This window comes from Pseudophryne corroboree, chromosome 4, assembly GCF_028390025.1.
Source record: "Pseudophryne corroboree isolate aPseCor3 chromosome 4, aPseCor3.hap2, whole genome shotgun sequence".
Lineage (NCBI taxonomy): Eukaryota > Metazoa > Chordata > Amphibia > Anura > Myobatrachidae > Pseudophryne > Pseudophryne corroboree.
Window position 1 is genome coordinate 438,287,033 of NC_086447.1, and position 18,865 is coordinate 438,305,897.

Consider the following 18,865-nt stretch of genomic DNA (forward strand, 5'->3'; position numbering starts at 1 on the left):
ATGGCTTTTTAGCAATTCCTAGATAAATCGGGTGATGTTCAGCCATTGTTTGTTGTTGAGTAATTTATTAGTAGCCTGTCATTGGGAGAGGGGGTATTGTGGGTGGGGTCTAATCATTGAAAACACATTGTCTGTACCACCATTTATGTCAGTAAACCAGAATGTCAGTAAACCAGAAATCTCTATTACTGCCAAAGCCACTTTTAAGAAACTGCGCTTTTACCTGTCTCCAATTGGAGCACCTTCTTTCTCCGTGTCCTGGACACTAGTTGCCGGCCACCTTGCTTGAACGTTGCAAGGAATTAACACTTGCTTGCTATACCTCTGGATGTTTTAAGTCTTTCCCCTATGGCACCTGCACTACACCCTGGACTCTCTCCCCAGCTGGACCTCGGTGGCCCAGTTATGAGTATTCTGTTTATATACCTATATACTATATATATATATATATGTGTGTGTGTGTGTATATATATGTATACATACATATACATATACACACACACACACTGTGCCTCTTCCTCCAGTTTGGCAGCCTGAGTAGTCAAATTAGAACACCTGCGAAGGGCTAACTTTTAAAGTAACGGAAAGAGTGTGGTTTGACTGTCAATCTGGGAAGGGATGGAGGAATTTAAGGGATATACAGATGTGTCCTCTTACAACTATGCTCAATGCGCTACGAGTTGCGTTACACATAACGCGTGAGTGCCATGTGACTCGGTAGCGCAGAGTGTCTTTTTTTTCCATCTTTTGCTGCGAATATAGGCATGCTGCATATCATTTTAATCAGCAAAGCTGCTCGTTCATCCTATTGCATTATATTGCGTCTAAGATGTATTTTCACAGCAAAATATGCAAAAAAAGACGCTTAGCACTACTGAATCGCTCCACGGCATGGCACGGCTTGAAGGGCTGTTTAGCATGACTGCAGCAAGGATGTAAGAGGACACATCTGTCAGGCCTGTTTCAGTCATTTGTCTGCATGACCGTTGCCAGTGACTAGGGAAATAGTCAGAGACAGGGCTGTGAACATTATACTCTGTGAAAAGTTAATGTATTGTAGTCATCCAAACAAAACAAAATAGTGTTGAATGAGGAGTCCAGAATCAGAGTGAATGCTACCACTATAAGGCTACTTTGCCACAAGTGGTGTCAGTGCATAGGATGTTAAAGGAAGCAGGTTTCCACTTCCCAACCCACAAAGAAGCTAGAACGGATTACATTTTAAAATGGTCGTGAGCGGGCAACAGCAGTTCTAACAGCAACTGTTACAGATGAAACAGCAGCCAGTACTAGTATGGAGCCCAAGCTTCAGAAAATGTCAGCTGACAATGACATAGAAGTCTATCTCGTCAAAGTCTGGATGGAGAAACTGGTGCCATACTTGACCAGGGAAGCCCAGCATGCTTATATGTACCTCATTGAGAGGGAGGTGATGGTGTACTCAAACTTAAAGACATATTCTGTCTCGTTTCGAAGTCCAGGCCAGGTTTAGCACTCCCATGAGTGTTGTTACTCCAAAGAGACTCCAGTATTTAATCAAAATACTGAAGCAGTGGTTAAAACCAGAGAAATAATCGCCCCGACAGATAATGGAACTGATGGTTGTTGACTAGGGCATTGGGTTTGGGGCTGCTATAGTGGGGGATGCTGGCAAACCCCCCAAAGAACTCTCCATGCTGGTGGAGAGGTTTGGGGCTTTGCAACAAATGGCAAAGCCTCCTTACTTTGCACCAAATCCTATGCTCAGACCTGTAGGAACTGTTGTTTTTTTTTTTTTTTTTTTGGGGGGGGGGCGCACCTGGGTGAGGACAAAACCTGGGAGAGAATCCTGCTTAGGTTGTTTTGGCTGGGGAATTTGTGAAAAAGTATTGCAAGGCTTGCTTATTTGCCAGAGAACCTGCCATAAACCCTCATACCAGGCCCCCCTTGTCCCACTTCCATTGATGCAGGTGCCCTATGAACAATTCTGTATGGATTTGTTTGGGCAACTAGAGAAGTTGACTCTAGGCCACCAGTATGTATTAGTGGTGCTAGACTACGCAACACGTAATTCAGAAGACATACCTTTACGAAATATAAAGTCTAGCACAATAATTAGGAAGCTGGTACACTTTTGTGCCCGATTGGGAAACCGTAAGGAAATTCTTACCGATCAGGGTACGCCTTTCATGTCCAAGCTAATGAGGTATATGTTCCAGTTGCTAGCGGTGAAAACCCTCCACACTTCCATTTACCATCCACAAAGGGATGGGCTAGTGGTGAGTTTTAATCAGACCCTGAATCATATGATCAGAAAGGCAGTGTTGCAGGAAAAGAAAGAATTGGACACCCTCCTTCCTTACCTGCTGTTCGTCTTCATAGAGGTACCCCAAGCCTCAGCAGGGTTTAGTCCTTATGAGCTACTGTATGAGAGTCAATCCTGGGGCATTTTGGATATGCTAAAGGAGGGTTGGGAACAATAGGGGTCTAAAGAATCCAACATAGTACAGTTTGTTTCTCAAATGTATGAGCGGTTGGGGAAGATAAGCACTTTTGTTCACCAACACGTAGAGGAAGCACAACATTGACTGAAGAAAAATTATGATACTACTGCGATAACCCATGGCATGGTGAAGATTTGGTGGCAGGGTTGTTAAGTACGGTAGTGAAAAAGTCCTTGATTACCATAGACCTTGCCTTGTCTGCAGAGTAAAAAGGGCAGGTAGAGGAGATGGTACAACAAAACAAGGACATGTTCTCTTCTGTACCAGGGAACAGATATTGTCACGCCTCCCAGGGTAGTAGTGAAACAGGTGTCCTACCGCATCCCTGAGGCAAGGCGGAGTACAGTTAGAAACTAAGGGAAAAGTATTCTCCAACTGGGAGTAATTTAGGAATCTACTAGTCACTGGTGTAACCTGATTGTGCTGGTTACAAAACCCAATGGCAGCTCACAGTTCTGCAGTGACTTTATTTATTATTTATTTATTAACAGTTTCTTATATAGCGCAGTATATTCCGTTGCGCTTTACAATTAGAACAACAGTAATAGAACAAAACTGGGTAAAAACAGACAGACATAGAGGTAGGAAAGCTCTGCTCGCAAGCTTACAATCTATAGGGAAATAGGCATAGATACACAAGGATAGATGCTACCTATTGCATAATGGTCCACCAGATTGCTAGGTTCTTAATGGGTTGTATGATGATACCCCACAAAGTTATCCAAGTGTCAGGAGGGTGTGAGACTAAAGAAAGACAAGATATGTGATGTTATGAATACTCTACAGAGGATGTAATTAGATAGGGAAACACTGAAGGTTATGTGGGTGGGTCTGGAATTTGATAGGCTTGTCTGAAGAGGTGAGTTTTCAGGGAACATTTAAAGGTTTGGAGACTAGAGGCGAGTCTTACTGTGCTTGGGAGGGCATTCCACAGAGTGGGTGAAGCCCGGATAAAGTCCTGTAATTTTGAGTGGGAACAAGTAATGCGTGTGGATGAGAGACGTAGATCTTGTGCAGAGCGGAGAGGTCGGGTAGGGAGATATTTTGAGATTAGTGAAGAGATGTATGTTGGTGCAGTTTGGTTAATAGCCTTGTATGTGAGTAAAAGTATTTTATATTTAATACGGTAAAATACCGGTAACCAATGGAGGGACTGACAAAGCGGATCTGCAGACGATGAATGTCTGGCAAGGAAGATTAGCCTTGCAGCTGCATTCAAAATGGATTGTAGTGGTGAGAGCCTGTGTTTGGGAAGACCGGTCAGGAGACTATTACAATAATCATTGCGGGAGATAATGAGAGCATGGATTAGAGTTTTTGCTGTGTCTTGTGTAAGATATGGTCGTATTTTGGATATGTTTCTTAGATGTATGTAACATGATCTTGAGACAGATTGAATGTGGGTAACAAAGGACAGTTCAGAGTCAAGAATGACACCTAGGCAGCGAGCTTGTGGGGTAGGGGTGATTGCCGAGTTCTCAACAGTGATAGAGATGTCAGGTTGGAAACTACTATTGGCCGGTGGAAATATAATTAATTCTGTTTTGGAAATATTAAGTTCGAGGTGGCGAGATGTCATCCAAGATGAAATGGCAGAAAGGCATTCAGTGACACAGCCCAATACAGATGGTGACAAATCAGGGGAGGATAGGTAGATTTGAGTATCATCCGCATACAGATGGTACTGAAATCTGAAAGAGTTGATTAGTTTGCCAAGAGATGTGGTATAGATAGAGAAAAGCAGAGGACCTAGGACTGAGCCTTGCTGTACTCCAACTGAGAGAGGTAGTGAAGGAGAGGTGGAATCAGAGAAATGAACACTGAAGGAGTGATTAGATAGGTAGGATGAGAACCAAGAAAGGGCTGTGTCCTGAATATCTAGGGATTGTAGTGTTTGTATGAGAAGAGAGTGGTCAACAGTGTCAAAAGCAGCAGAGAGATCAAGGAGAATAAGTAGAGAATAATGTCCTTTAGATTTAGCAGTGACCAAATCATTCACTATCTTAGTCAGTGCTGTCTCTGTGGAGTGTTGGGCACGAAATCCTGACTAAAGTGGGTCCAGTAGGCTGTGTGAGTTAAGAAAGTGTATGAGGTGAGTGTAGGCAAGTCTCTCAAGTAGCTTGGAGGGGCATGGGAGCTGAGAGATGGGACGGTAGTTAGAGAGAGAGTTCGGGTCAGAGTTTTGTTTTTTCAGAATGGGAGTAATCACTGCATGCTTGTATAGAGAAGGAAAGATACCAGTAGACAGGGAGAGATTACAGATTTTCGTTAAGGTTGGGATGAGCACAGTAGACACAGCTTTACTAATTTGTGAGGGTATAGAGTCAAGGGGAGAGGTATTAGAGTAGGCAGATGAAAAGAGTGCAGATACTTCATCTTCATTTGTAGGATCAAAGGAAGAGAAGGTGTTAGAGGGTTCAGGCAGGGAACTGAGCAGGTCACTTGCTGTGGAAGAGCATACCATTTCATTTCGGATCTTGTCAATCTTGTCCTTGAAATAGGAAGCAAGATCTTGCGCTCTGACGGTGGCTGGTGGGTTAAGTGAGGGAGGGACAAGAAGTGATTTAATGTATTAAAAAGTCGCTTGGGGTTAGAGGCTTGAGCAGAGATGAGAGATTGAAAATATGTTTGTTTTGCTATGAAAAGGTCATGAATAGCTGTTAATTTGTTGCAAACAGAGCGTGCATTCCATAAAGCACATTTTAGTGACTTGGAGGTAGATGGGAGACATGTGATGTTGATAAGGTTTGTTGATTTTATATTCCGTTGTGAATCAGCTGAATGTGAGCGTGGTATGTGGATGGGACCTGGATTTGGGGATATGTCACCAGCCTAGTAGAAGCAGAAGAAGAGAGAGATAGGTATAGTTGGGGGAGGTGTGTGATAGTTTCTTATGGTGACAGGTATAGGATGTGATAGATAGGTTAAAAGCTCATGAGTGTTAATAAGAGGGAAGTGGATTAATGAGGCTGCAATGTGTACAGAGCGATACATAACAGGAATAGTGAAGGACGATGTCATTTTATAGAGGATACCATGAAGTGCTATGAGGAAAAACAGTTTGTGGAGCATGGTGTTTATAAAGAGAAAAGTATAGATAGGAAAATGCTTATGGAAATTGTTAGTTAAATGGTAGATTTACCTGCTTTCCAATGTTTTTCAATGTTTGTTCAACTGTTGGTTTAGCTGTTCTTTTTAAAATTTCCTAACTATGTAATTTCCAAACTTCGTATATTTCTAAACTCTGACAACTGTACTGCAGACAACTGCCCCATAACTGAATGCTAACATATACTAGTTCTAATTTACAAAGGCTTCAGCTGAAGCCGATTGGACATCTAATCAAAGGGCTTATATTACCCTGTGTTAAGTAAACACCAGTCCATGTATGCTAATAAACTCCACTCCACTGACCAACATCTATACAAGAGATAATATCAGCTATAAGCAAGTACTAATATTATACAAATACAATTACATACACTGCTAAATTATACTTTAGAAAATTAAACAGCATGTCCCAGTTTGATGTCTACCCAGTGCCATAGATGGGTAAACTAGTGGAAAGTTTGGCTGACCACAAATATTTGACCACCTTTGATCTTGCCAAGGGCTATTGGCAGATCCCTCTTACACCAGCAGCCAAGGACAAAACTGCTTTTTCTACTCCTGAAGGCCTTTTCCAGTACAAGGTCCTACCCTTTGGTTTGCATGCACCGCCAGCCACTTTCCAAAGGGTGATGATCAAGGTACTGAAAGCCCAAACTGCCTCTGTGGCCACCCACAGTATCTAGATGACATTGTTTTACACTCACAAAACTGGGAATCACATCTTACAAAGATTGAGGCTGTACTGGCCTCATTGAGATCTGCAGGTTTCACAGCTAACCATGAGAAATCTATAGTTGCCCTAAGAGAAGCTAAGTATTTTGATTATTTAGTTAGACAGGGTCAGGTGAAACCTCAAATAGGGAAAGCTGAGGCCATTGGTTGAATTCTCAGACCAAGTTTCAGTTGAGAATCTTTCTGGGCTTGGTAAATTACTATAGGCAGTTAATCAGCCACTTTACCACAAGTACGGCTTCATTGACAGACTTTAAAAAACACACTGTCCCGTTCGGCTGGAGTGGACCAGTCTTGCTGAGACGGCATGGGCAGATCTTCGGATGGTCCTTTGTACCTCTCTAGTACTGCAGGCACCTTATTTTATGAACATGTTTTTAGTACAGACAGACACTTTTGATGTTGGTTTAGGTGCAGTCTTGTCCCAGGTGAAGTGAGGGGTTAGGGCATTCGGTATTGTACTTGAGCAGGAAGTTGTTGCTGAGGGAACAAAAGTACGCTACAGTAGAGAAGAAGTTCCTGGCTATAAAGTGGGCCACAGAGGCACTTTGGTACTATTTGTTGGGGACAGAGTCCTCCTTAATCACAAACCATCCTCCATTACAGTGAATGCAAAGAAATTGAGAGTCGTACGCCAAGGCTGCCGGGTGGTTCCTGGCGCTACAAGGTTTACAGCAGAGCATAGGCCTGTTATCCTACACAAAAATGCAGATGACCTATCCTGGAAGTTTGCACTATTTGTGAGGTCTGCATCGCCGGACTTGCCGACACTAAGGGAAGGAATATGTGGCAAAAGGAGCAGTGTGCTACAAAGGAGCCAGGGCTATTTAGCTGGTAAGCCCAGGGAAAGTCATGCATTTGAAGAATAAAATTAGTGTATTTCCTGTTTGTTGTTTTCACCATGCCTTCCCCTGCAGTTTGGCAGCCTGACTGGTTAAATTAGAACACCTGTGAGGGCTTCCTATTTAAAGACAAGGATGGAGTGTGGTTTGCCTGTCAATCTGAGAAGGAGAGGAGGAATCTAAGGGATATAAGTCCTGTTTAGACCATTTTTCTGCAGGACCATGAGTAGGACAAGGCTGTGAACAGTGCTTCCACTATAAGGATATTTTACCACACAATAATATAAGAAGCAACTGTCCAGACTGACTCATCAATGCCCAGCCAAAACCCCTGAACCTAGATACATGAAATTCGGAGAGTATGTTCCTTCCATGATATAAGCACCCAATAGACAGGGTTTTTATGAAATTTGATTCCTAAGGGGGTGAAAAGGACTAAACTGTTTCCTGCCATCCAAAGTGATTGGTTGTCAAAGCAACTTGTCCAAAGTGCTGCGGGACTGTAAGCTCATTGTCTGGGACAAGTGGTAGCTCAAGTTGTGGGGCTGCAGTGCAGTCCAATACTCTAATAGGGGAACCACACCAACTGCCAGTTGGCAACATTTGGGGTGGCAATTGGTGTTTTCTTATTTGAATATTGTACTGTTCTGTAGCTCCACCCACCTCTCGAGCCACCACTGCTAAGGACTTAACACTTTTATTTTTCATTTTCTCAAACATGGCAAATTAGTTTTTGAATGTTAAAGTGGAAATGGTGCATCACTCCATTGTCGCTTCATTGAAGACGGAGCCTGCCTGTTCTGGATCCTCTCCTTTCTCATGGATGACCTCTACTAATGGCTTGGGAGGTGCATGAGGCACAAAGTCTTAACTGTGGTTGGCTTTTTCCATCATATTTGGACTTGATTGGCAACAAGACTCTTGGACTTGATGAGTGAGGAAGAATTTGGACCAGATGTGAGGGTACTTGGACTTGTTGGCCAAGAAGATGACTTGCTTGACAGGAAGATACTTGGACTAGCTTTGAGTTGTATGTATTGAGACATCTATAACAACCCCCCGCTGTTCCTTTAGTGCTGCACACCGCTACTTAGGGGGCACCCTGGACTTGAAATCACCAGCTGTAGGAGCTCATCAAATAGACTGGTCAGGAGGAAGTAAAAGTGAAGAAAGAACATACAGATGGGATGTAATTGGATAGGAAAGCTTATGATGGTTATGTGAGTGGTTACGGAAATTTGATACGCTTGCCTGAAGAGGTGAGTTTTCAGGGAATGTTTGAAAGTTTGGAGACTAGAGGAGAGGCTTATTGTGCATGGTAGGGCATTCCACAGAGTTGATGGAGGCAAAGAAAGTCCTGCAATCGTGAATGGGAGTGAATAATTAGTGTAGATGAGAGACGCAGATCTTGTGAAGAGCAGAGAGGTCGGGTTGGGAGGTATTTGAGATAAGTGAAGAGATGTACATTAATGTAGTTTGGTTAATGGCCTTGTGTGTGAGTTTATATTGAATACAGTAGAATACAGGTAACCAATGGAGGGACTGACAGAGTGGATCTGCAGCTGATGAATGTCTAGCGAGGAAGATCAGCCTCGCAGCTGCATTCAGAATGGATTGTAGTGGTGAGAGTCTCTTTTTGGTAAGACTAGTAAGAAGACTATTGGAATAATCAATGAGGGAGATAATGAGAGCATGGATTACAATTTTTACAGTATCTTGTGAAAGTTATGGTCATATTTTGGGTATGTTTTTTTAGATGCCTGTAACATGATTTTGAGACAGATTGAATGTAGGGAACAAAGGTCAGTTTAGAGTCAAGGATGATAGCTAGGCAGCGAGCTTGTCTGATGATAAGGATGATTGTCAAGGTTTCAGTAGTGATAGAGATATCAGATTGGTAACTGCTATTGGCTGGTGGAAACATAATTAATTCTGTTTTTGAAATATTATGTTAAAAGTGGCAAGATGATATCCAAAATGAAACGGCATAAAGGCATTCAGTGACACGGACCAATCCAGATGGTGACAAATCTGGGGAGGATAGGTAAATGCTGAAATCCAGTGATTAGTTTACCAAGAAAGGAGGTTTAGACTGAGAAGAGCAGAGGACCTTGCTGTACTCCACCTGAAAGAGGTAGCGAAGGGGAGGTGGATTAAGAGAAGCGTACACTGAAGGACCGTGTAAATAGGTAGGATACAGTAGGAACCTATTGTATACAGTAAAGTATTTCTCTCAGTGATAGTGTAGATGTAAGATGTTTAGTAATAGTTTTTCAAACAAGTGAAATCCATCTTGCTGTGATTGTGAGGTGTGTTTAGTATCATTCATGCAACATTTGCATTTTGTAGCTAAATAAACTAAAATGAAAAATATGTTACCATACTTCATTAACTTTTATTTATCTTGGTTTCATTTACTGGAATTGTTATTTTAGAATGGTAGAAACTGATAGATGCACAGGCTATATGATCATGCCCTAGTCGACAGTGCAAATCCATTATTGTAATTCCATATTAAAGAATGCATCAAAACACTGCTGTACAATTAATTACTCCTTGTGTTTAACACCAGAAAGCAATGACTTAATGAGACTTCATTAAAATTATATGGCAATGTGAAGTCAATAATTAGTGGTATTTTTCGTTGAGTAGTAATTGTATTAACCTGGAACTGCAGCCAAAACATGAAAAGGCTTAATTGATGTTAAATATTGAGTGGTGAAAATATTATTTAATAATACACCACTAAAATAAACTTGCTAATTTGCTTCTATGTTTATCTAAATTGACATAGCTTTTGAACTATGGATTTTTTAACCAAAGTTAAAGTATGAAGTCATATTTCTGATTTTCAAGGAAGTAACAAGCCTTAATTAAATAGCAAAATAGGCCTAAAAAGTAATATATTATCTGGTTACAGAAAGTAAACCTAAATATACATCTTACATTTATTATAATGCATTCTTATAAATGTGAACTTACTACTAATCACATTTTTTGCAGATATTATTTTCATCGTGCTGACTAGCTGTCCATTTATACAGTGTATATAGCTATTTGATCTTATTTGACCTTAGGTATTTATCCTTGCGTGCCTGCTCCATTTTGAGTCATAATGATTTGCAGTTAGTGTTGGAATTGGGCATGAAGACCCAAAAAGGGGGCTGCAGTAGGAGGGACCCACTGAAGTGGTGTGGCCAGCCATCAGAGGGCCAGAAAGGCAACCCCTTTCAGCCTGCAGCTCCTCCTTCCCCTGTACTGACTTAAAAATAATAACTATTACCTCATAATGGGCGGGGTGTATCAAGCTTTGTATTTTGCATGCAATGTATCCCGCGACTCATCACCAGGGGCTCCGGGTACTGAAAAAGTTAGCGGATGCACTGCCGCCCGTCACCCCCTCCTTCCTGCGGACCACTGTACTAGCAACCACAGGAGGACGAGAAGCAGAGCGGGCACGCACTGACAGGTCTGGCCTGAGGCAAGCAACAGCAGGAGACACATCCGGGTCTCTTATATTTCTCACTGACTGCTTGTAGCTATGCAGCAGGGTTACCTCTATCCTGCAGCACCACTTTCTGCCCCCACTGCTGCAGCAACTCTCTTTCCCACATGTCTCTACCTCAGTTTTTCTTTCTTCCCCGGCTTCTGCAGAACCTCTCTTTGCCCCTGCTGCTGTAGAACATCTCTCTGCCCCGGCTGCTGCAGCACTTCTCTCTAGATTGATGCTGCAGCACCTCTCTCTACCCCAGCTGCTGCTGCAGCACCTTTCTCTGCATTAGTAGCTGCAGCACCTCTTTTCCCCTCAGGCTGCTGTAGCACCTCTTTCTGCCCCTCAGGCTGCTGCGTTGGAGATCTCTCTGCCCCTCAGGCTGCTGCGGCACATCTCTCTCTCTGCCCCTCTGGCTGCTGCGGCACAGCTCTCTCTGACCCTCCCAATTCTGGGACATTTTTTTAATTGAATCATAGTGGTATTATCAGGTCTGGGATGGCAGTTTTTGGGCATTATTTTCATTCAAAGATTAGGATTGGGTCTTTATTTTCATTGAGGTATTAGGGGTTTGTGAGGTCAGGTCAGTCAGGACATATATAGTGTTTTTAATTTATTTGAATTAAACAAGTAAATATTTAAATACAGCTACTTCCATAGCAGCTCTACCATGGTGTAATGTGTATAAGAGGCTCAACCATTGTGTAAAGTTTATATGGGGCTTTGCTGTGTGGTGTAACATGTGTAAGGGGCTCTCTCTACTGGGTTGCATAATGTGTATAAGGGGTACTTCTGTGTGGTGTAATGTGTATAGTGAGTACTACTGTTTGGTGTAATGTGAATTCCTAACATTGGGAAGTAAGAGGCTTGGCTTATTAAGTGAGTTTGAAATCAGCAGCAGGTGAGTATTCCCTGTCTATCCATATAGGGATTGTAATATTGTGGGAAAAAGGAGTGAGAATTTGGCTGTGTTTGTCTCTGTGCTTTCACTTGTGCTTTCTTAGAGTGTGAAGAGAAACTAGGAGGAGGAGTGGCTGAATCTAGGTGTGAAGTGATTAGGAGGAGGGGCTGAATAGAACAGCTACCTGAGAAACTATATAAACAGTGACCAGACTCTGTGAGCGTGCTCTTTGTGAGAGGCGTGCATTATAAAGTGAGGCTTGGCTTATTAAGTGAGTTTGAAATCAGCAGCAGGTGAGTATTCCCTGTCTATCCATATAGGGATTGTAATATTGTGGGAAAAAGGAGTGAGAATTTGGCTGTTTTGTCTCTGTGCTTTCACTTGTGCTTTCTTAGAGTGTGAAGAGAAACTAGGAGGAGGAGTGGCTGAATCTAGGTGTGAAGTGATTAGGAGGAGGGGCTGAATAGAACAGCTACCTGAGAAACTATATAAACAGTGACCAGACTCTGTGAGCGTGCTCTTTGTGAGAGGCGTGCATTATAAAGTGAGGCTTGGCTTATTAAGTGAGTTTGAAATCAGCAGCAGGTGAGTATTCCCTGTCTATCCATATAGGGATTGTAATATTGTGGGAAAAAGGAGTGAGAATTTGGCTGTTTTGTCTCTGTGCTTTCACTTGTGCTTTCTTAGAGTGTGAAGAGAAACTAGGAGGAGGAGTGGCTGAATCTAGGTGTGAAGTGATTAGGAGGAGGGGCTGAATAGAACAGCTACCTGAGAAACTATATAAACAGTGACCAGACTCTGTGAGCGTGCTCTTTGTGAGAGGCGTGCATTATAAAGTGAGGCTTGGCTTATTAAGTGAGTTTGAAATCAGCAGCAGGTGAGTATTCCCTGTCTATCCATATAGGGATTGTAATATTGTGGGAAAAAGGAGTGAGAATTTGGCTGTGTTTGTCTCTGTGCTTTCACTTGTGCTTTCTTAGAGTGTGAAGAGAAACTAGGAGGAGGAGTGGCTGAATCTAGGTGTGAAGTGATTAGGAGGAGGGGCTGAATAGAACAGCTACCTGAGAAACTATATAAACAGTGACCAGACTCTGTGAGCGTGCTCTTTGTGAGAGGCGTGCATTATAAAGTGAGGCTTGGCTTATTAAGTGAGTTTGAAATCAGCAGCAGGTGAGTATTCCCTGTCTATCCATATAGGGATTGTAATATTGTGGGAAAAAGGAGTGAGAATTTGGCTGTGTTTGTCTCTGTGCTTTCACTTGTGCTTTCTTAGAGTGTGAAGAGAAACTAGGAGGAGGAGTGGCTGAATCTAGGTGTGAAGTGATTAGGAGGAGGGGCTGAATAGAACAGCTACCTGAGAAACTATATAAACAGTGACCAGACTCTGTGAGCGTGCTCTTTGTGAGAGGCGTGCATTATAAAGTGAGGCTTGGCTTATTAAGTGAGTTTGAAATCAGCAGCAGGTGAGTTAGAATACAGCAACAGGTGAGTTTTAAAATACACCAAGTAACACACAAATTTGCAATACCATTAACATCTGATACAATGTTTGGCCTTGTGCAGTGCAATGGATGTAAAGCATTTGTTTGGAAAGAGGCAGCGTGGAGACTCAGCTGCTGTCCAATCTGTGAGCAATTTTCTCTGCTGAAGGAGGAGATAGCAAAACTGCATGCTGAGATTTGCAGGATGTCTGTGTCTTTGAAGCCTCCACTGCCTCAGAGAGCCACCAGAAGACATTCTGCCTGGACTACTGTGGGCTCTCAAGGGCAGAGGTTTCCAGAGGGACACAGACACCTCCCGCAAGCGGTGACACTGCAAAACTCGTATGCTACTCTTGCAGGGCTGGAAGATACAACTAATAGAGGCACTACAGAACAGGAGGATATGGGGACATCTACCAACCATAGGAACAGGAAATGGAACAGGAAAATTGAATCTCCAAAAAGGACTGCACTTCTCTTGGGAGATTCCATTATTAGAGGAATACATCTGGGAAATGCAAATGAAGTAGAGAAACAAGTAAGGTGCTTACCTGGAGCCACAGCTCCAAGGGATAAAGAGCGCATGCTAAGAATTGTGAAGGCAGCAAGAAAAGATGGGGAAGTGGATGTCATTGTCCACCTAGGGACAAATGACCTGGCAAATGCAGAACTCATGGCTGTAAAAGATGAATTTAGGAAGTTAGGGACTGCTCTGAAGCAGGTGGCAACCACTGTATCTTTTTCAGAAGTATTGCCAGTACACAGAGGGGAAGACAGAACTCATTGCATCAGAAACTTCAATGTTTGGCTAAGGACATGGTGCAATGAGGAGAGATTTGGATTTATAGGCCATAGTCACACCATCTGGCAAGATAGGAGCTTATACAAAAGTGACGGCCTGCACCCATCTTCAAGGGGAACGAGAATACTAACTGAACAGTTTGGATGGTTCATCAAGAGCTATTTAAACTAACAAAGGGGGGCAGTGAACCAAATAGGAATAAAGAAATCTGCTCCCCCAACACAGAGGTATTGTTTCTGCAGGCAAAGGGAATAGGAAGCATATCCACAGCAACAGAAAATAATTCAGATCAAAACCAAATAAAAATAGGCAGAGAGAAGAACATAGCTAGGAACAGAAAAAGCACAAACAAAACTCTAAAAGCTATGTGTGCAAATGCTAGGAGCTTAGGAAATAAAATCCCAGAACTAACTGCAATAATGACAAGGGATGATCTAGACATTGTGGCAATTACAGAGTCATGGTACAATGAAAATCATGACTGGGACATAGCTATACCGGGATATACTTTGTTTAGGAAGGACAGAATTGGAAAAATTGGAGGAGGGGTAGCAATGTATGTAAAAAATGGCATAAATACTACATTAATACAAAGTATTGAAGAAAAAACTGAGGCCCTTTGGGTGACCATAGAAACAGGGGAAAAGTTGATTATTCGTATTGGCGTGATATACAGGCCACCAGGTCAGGAAGAGGAACTTGACAAGAACCTATTGCAGGACATAACTAAAATGGCATTAAAAGGAGAGGTAATAATCATGGGAGACTTTAATCTTCCTGATGTAAACTGGGAGGTGTCTGTTGCTAGTTCCACTAGAAGTAGGAACTTTTTAAATTCCCTTCAGGGAGCATCCCTCCACCAATTGGTGAGGGAGCCCACTCGGAAAGACGCAATATTAGACTTAATACTTACAAATGGAGACAGATTATCGGACGTAAAAGTGGGTGAAAACCTCGGATCCAGTGATCATCAAGCAGTATGGTTCAGCATTAAGACAGAGACTGACTCGTCCCATACAAAAACAAAGGTGTTGGATTTTAGGAAGGCTGATTTTGTAGGGATGGGAAAATGTGTAAGTGATTCTTTGGCAGAGTGGAGGAACTTGGAAACAGTGCAGGAGAGGTGGAAAACATTCAAATGTGCAATATTGAAGGCAACAGACCTTTGTATCAAAACTGTTAGGAAAAACACAAGGAAAAGGAAGCCAGTGTGGTTTGAAAAAGAAGTAGCAAATATTGTGAGAGCAAAAAAGATGGCTTTTAGGAAATATAAGCAGACACAAAATAATGAAGACAAAAAAATATATCTTGTTAGACAGAAGGAGGCAAAGAAGGTAATCAGATGTGCAAAGGCACAAGCTGAGGAGAAAATGGCCCAGTCAGTGGGTAAAGGAGGCAAAACTTTTTTTAGGTATATAAGCGAAAAGAGAAAAACAAAAGGCGGAATTATAAAACTAAAGACGGACACTGGGAGTCTTGTTGAAGGAGACAATTTAATAGCAGATCATCTTAATGATTATTTTTGCTCAGTATTTACTACTGAAAGAGAGGGGAAGGGGCCACAGTTAAGTTGCAGGGATATTCAGGAAAATGAAACAAGTACATTTACAGAGGAAAAGGTCCTAACAGAACTCTCAAAGCTGAAAGTGGACAAATCTATGGGGCCAGATGGGATACATCCAAGGATACTAAAAGAACTTAAAGAGGTGCTGGTAGCACCATTGACAGAATTATTCAACCAGTCATTAGCTACAGGAGAAATTCCAGGGGACTGGAAAAGAGCAAACGTAGTCCCACTGCACAAAAGTGGAAGCAAGGAAGAGGCAAACAACTACAGACCAGTGAGTCTTACATCAGTAGTAGGGAAATTGATGGAAACACTCTTAAAAGAAAGAGTTGTAGATCATCTCAAATCCGGCAATTTACTGGATCCCAAACAGCATGGATTCACTGGGGGGAGATCATGTCAAACAAATCTTATTGACTTTTTTGATTGTGTGACTAAAGTGATGGATAAAGGTGGAGCCATGGATATAGCTTATCTAGACTTTAGTAAGGCTTTTGATACAGTTCCACATCGCAGACTGCTAAATAAACTTGAAAGTTTGGGATTGGATATTAGGATTATTGAATGGATAAGATCTTGGTTGAAGGATAGAAAACAGAGAGTTGTGGTAAACGGAGTGCATTCACAGGAGGGAAATGTTACCAGTGGAGTACCCCAGGGATCTGTACTTGGACCAGTGCTTTTTAATATCTTTATTGGTGACATTGCAAATGGCATTAAAGGGAAAGTATGCCTTTTTGCAGATGACACAAAGGTATGCAACAGGGTAGACACACCAGGTGGGGTAAATCAAATGATTGAGGATCTAAGTAGACTAGAGGAATGGTCAAGAGTCTGGCAATTACAGTTTAATGCCCAAAAATGCAAAATCATGCACTTGGGTCTCAAAAATCCTAAAGCTAAATACAGTATTAATGGCACTATACTGAAAACTACTGAGGAGGAAAGGGATCTAGGAGTCACTATTTCAGATGACTTAAAAGCAGGTAAGCAATGTAACAAGGCAATGAGGAAGGCTAGTCAGATGCTTGGCTGCATTGGGAGAGGAATCAGCAGCAGAAAGAAAGAAGTAATAATGCCACTGTATAGGTCATTGGTACGGCCTCATCTAGAATACTGTATTCAGTTCTGGAGGCCATATCTTCAAAAGGATATTAATACATTAGAAACTGTACAAAGGAGGGCAACTAAAATGGTGCATGGCCTACATCACAAAACATACCCAGAAAGACTAAGAAATCTCAATATGTATAGTTTGGAGCAGAGAAGGGAAAGGGGGGACATGATAGAAACTTTCAAATATATGAAGGGTTTTAACAAAGTCCAGGAGGGAAACATTCTCCAAATGAAGAGAAGCAATAGGACACGAGGACATGCACTGAGACTGGAGGGGGGGAGGTTCAGGGGAAATTTGCGGAAAAATTATTTCACAGAAAGGGTAGTGGACAAGTGGAATAGCCTCCCATCAGAGGTGGTAGAGGCTAAGACAGTAGAGCAATTTAAACATGCATGGGATAGACATAAGGATATCCTTACAAAGAAATAAGGATCAAATAAGGTTAGTGATAAAAAAAAAGAATAAAAAAAAAAAAAAAAAAAGGGGCAGACTAGATGGGCCAAGTGGTTCTTATCTGCCGACAAATTCTATGTTTCTATGTTTCTAAGAGAATTAGTGATGAGTCAGTGAGTGAGTGAGGGCTTCTGCATCTTTTGTAGTTTATTAAATTCTACACACTGGAGGTGCAATAAAAATTTTGATCTGTTTGTCTGTTTGGGCGTTATTGTTCACGCAATGCAAGCCATGAAGCTGGCGTATTTCACTGCTGGTAAAACATGGCCATGTGTGAGTAATTACCACATAAACATTGGACACTTGCTTCCCAAAGAAGTGCAATATTGGTGGACAAGTCCTGACAGCCACATTATACCTGGGTGTGTTTTTAACAGATACGTTTTCCTATTTGACAACTATATATGTTAATGTGAATTAAATTGTTTTTAGTATATTATTTTAGCGCTGTTTTATTGTATTGTTATCCTGTCCTATGAGAGCTTACAATCTATATCCCCTCCCCCACCCCCCACCACCACACACACACATACACACACCAGGGATAATATTTGTTAGGGAGCCAATTAACCAACCAGCATATTTTTGTGTTTTGGGAGGAAACCGGAAAACCTGGAGGAAACCCACGCAAGCACTGGGAGATTATACAAACTCAACACAGTTAGGGCCATGGTGGGAATATAACCCATAACCTCAGTGGTGTGAAGCAGAAATGCTAACCATTACACAGTCAGTACTGCCATGCTCCTGTATTTTTGTTGCAAATCTTTTGCACGCACTGAGTCTATTTTAAGCATGGGGAGCACCCACAGCAAAACTTTTGCCCTGAGCTCCACAAAGTCTAGAACCGGTCCTGTCACCAATTTAGGATTTTTAAATATTGTTTCTTTTCAAATGTAACATGCCACAACATGTTGTCTAGGCTCCCAATTCAGTACAGGGATGGGTGTGCCAAAACATTCCCTTGTTCCGAGCACCATGACGCCTAGCTACACCTCTGCTCATCGCAAGCAAAGCGATGTTTAGCAATGCAATATGCTTGAAAAAATTCACAAAGGATAGTTCTTGTGATAGGAGCTGTCCTTTGCGATACAAGGACTACTCGATTCATGACTTGGGAGTTCTTTTGCACATGCATCAGATGACGCGCATGCCTTAGGGAATATTGGGAGGGATCAGATTGGTTCTAATGTGACTGCTGGTTCTAATGTATTGAGATTTTATCCAGACAGTGTGGTCCAAGGACAGAGACAGAATTTCTAGAGGGCATTGTCCAAATGTTAGACTTTTGAAAGCAATAAAACTAAAATTTAAAGCTACACTATTTTTTGGTGATTTCTTGTGTGCTTTAAAATCAGAGTATACCCCTCTGCCCACCAGCTTTTTCCTCACATGCCAACTCCATGGGAGGTTATTCCTAATATGCCCACCTATATGCACCACATGCCGGCTATCTTCCTTCATTGCCCTTTTGCCCTCCATCTTCTCACACCCCCTCAACAACAGATTATTCCACCAAGCTGCATGTTCAGTACTTAGAGAGTAATTCGGACGCTGCTGTGTGTTTTCGCACAGCGGGTGATCAGGTCTGTACTGCGCATGCATATGCAACGGGAGGGTGCGAGAAAAACGATTGCACGGGTGATCGCAAGGTGACTGACAGAAAGAGGCCATTTGTGGGTGAAAACAGACCATTTTGTAGGAGTGTCCGTGAAAATGCAGGAGGGACCAGGCGTTTGGAGGGAGGGTTTCTGACGTCAGCTTCAGCCCCCATCATCACAGCGCCTGAGTAAGTCCTGGTCTGAGCAGAGACTGCACAAACTCATGTTTGTGCAGCTCTCCAACAAATGCAATTGCACACAGCAAATACCTTCCCGCTGTAGGCG

General features: G+C 42.2%; 1 protein-coding gene across 1 annotated transcript in view; it reads left to right on the forward strand.

The window, feature by feature from the left end:
* Positions 1–18,865, forward strand: part of LOC134909718 (cytochrome b5 reductase 4) — a 530,443-nt gene that overhangs the window by 274,987 nt on the left and 236,591 nt on the right. The window lies entirely within an intron of this gene.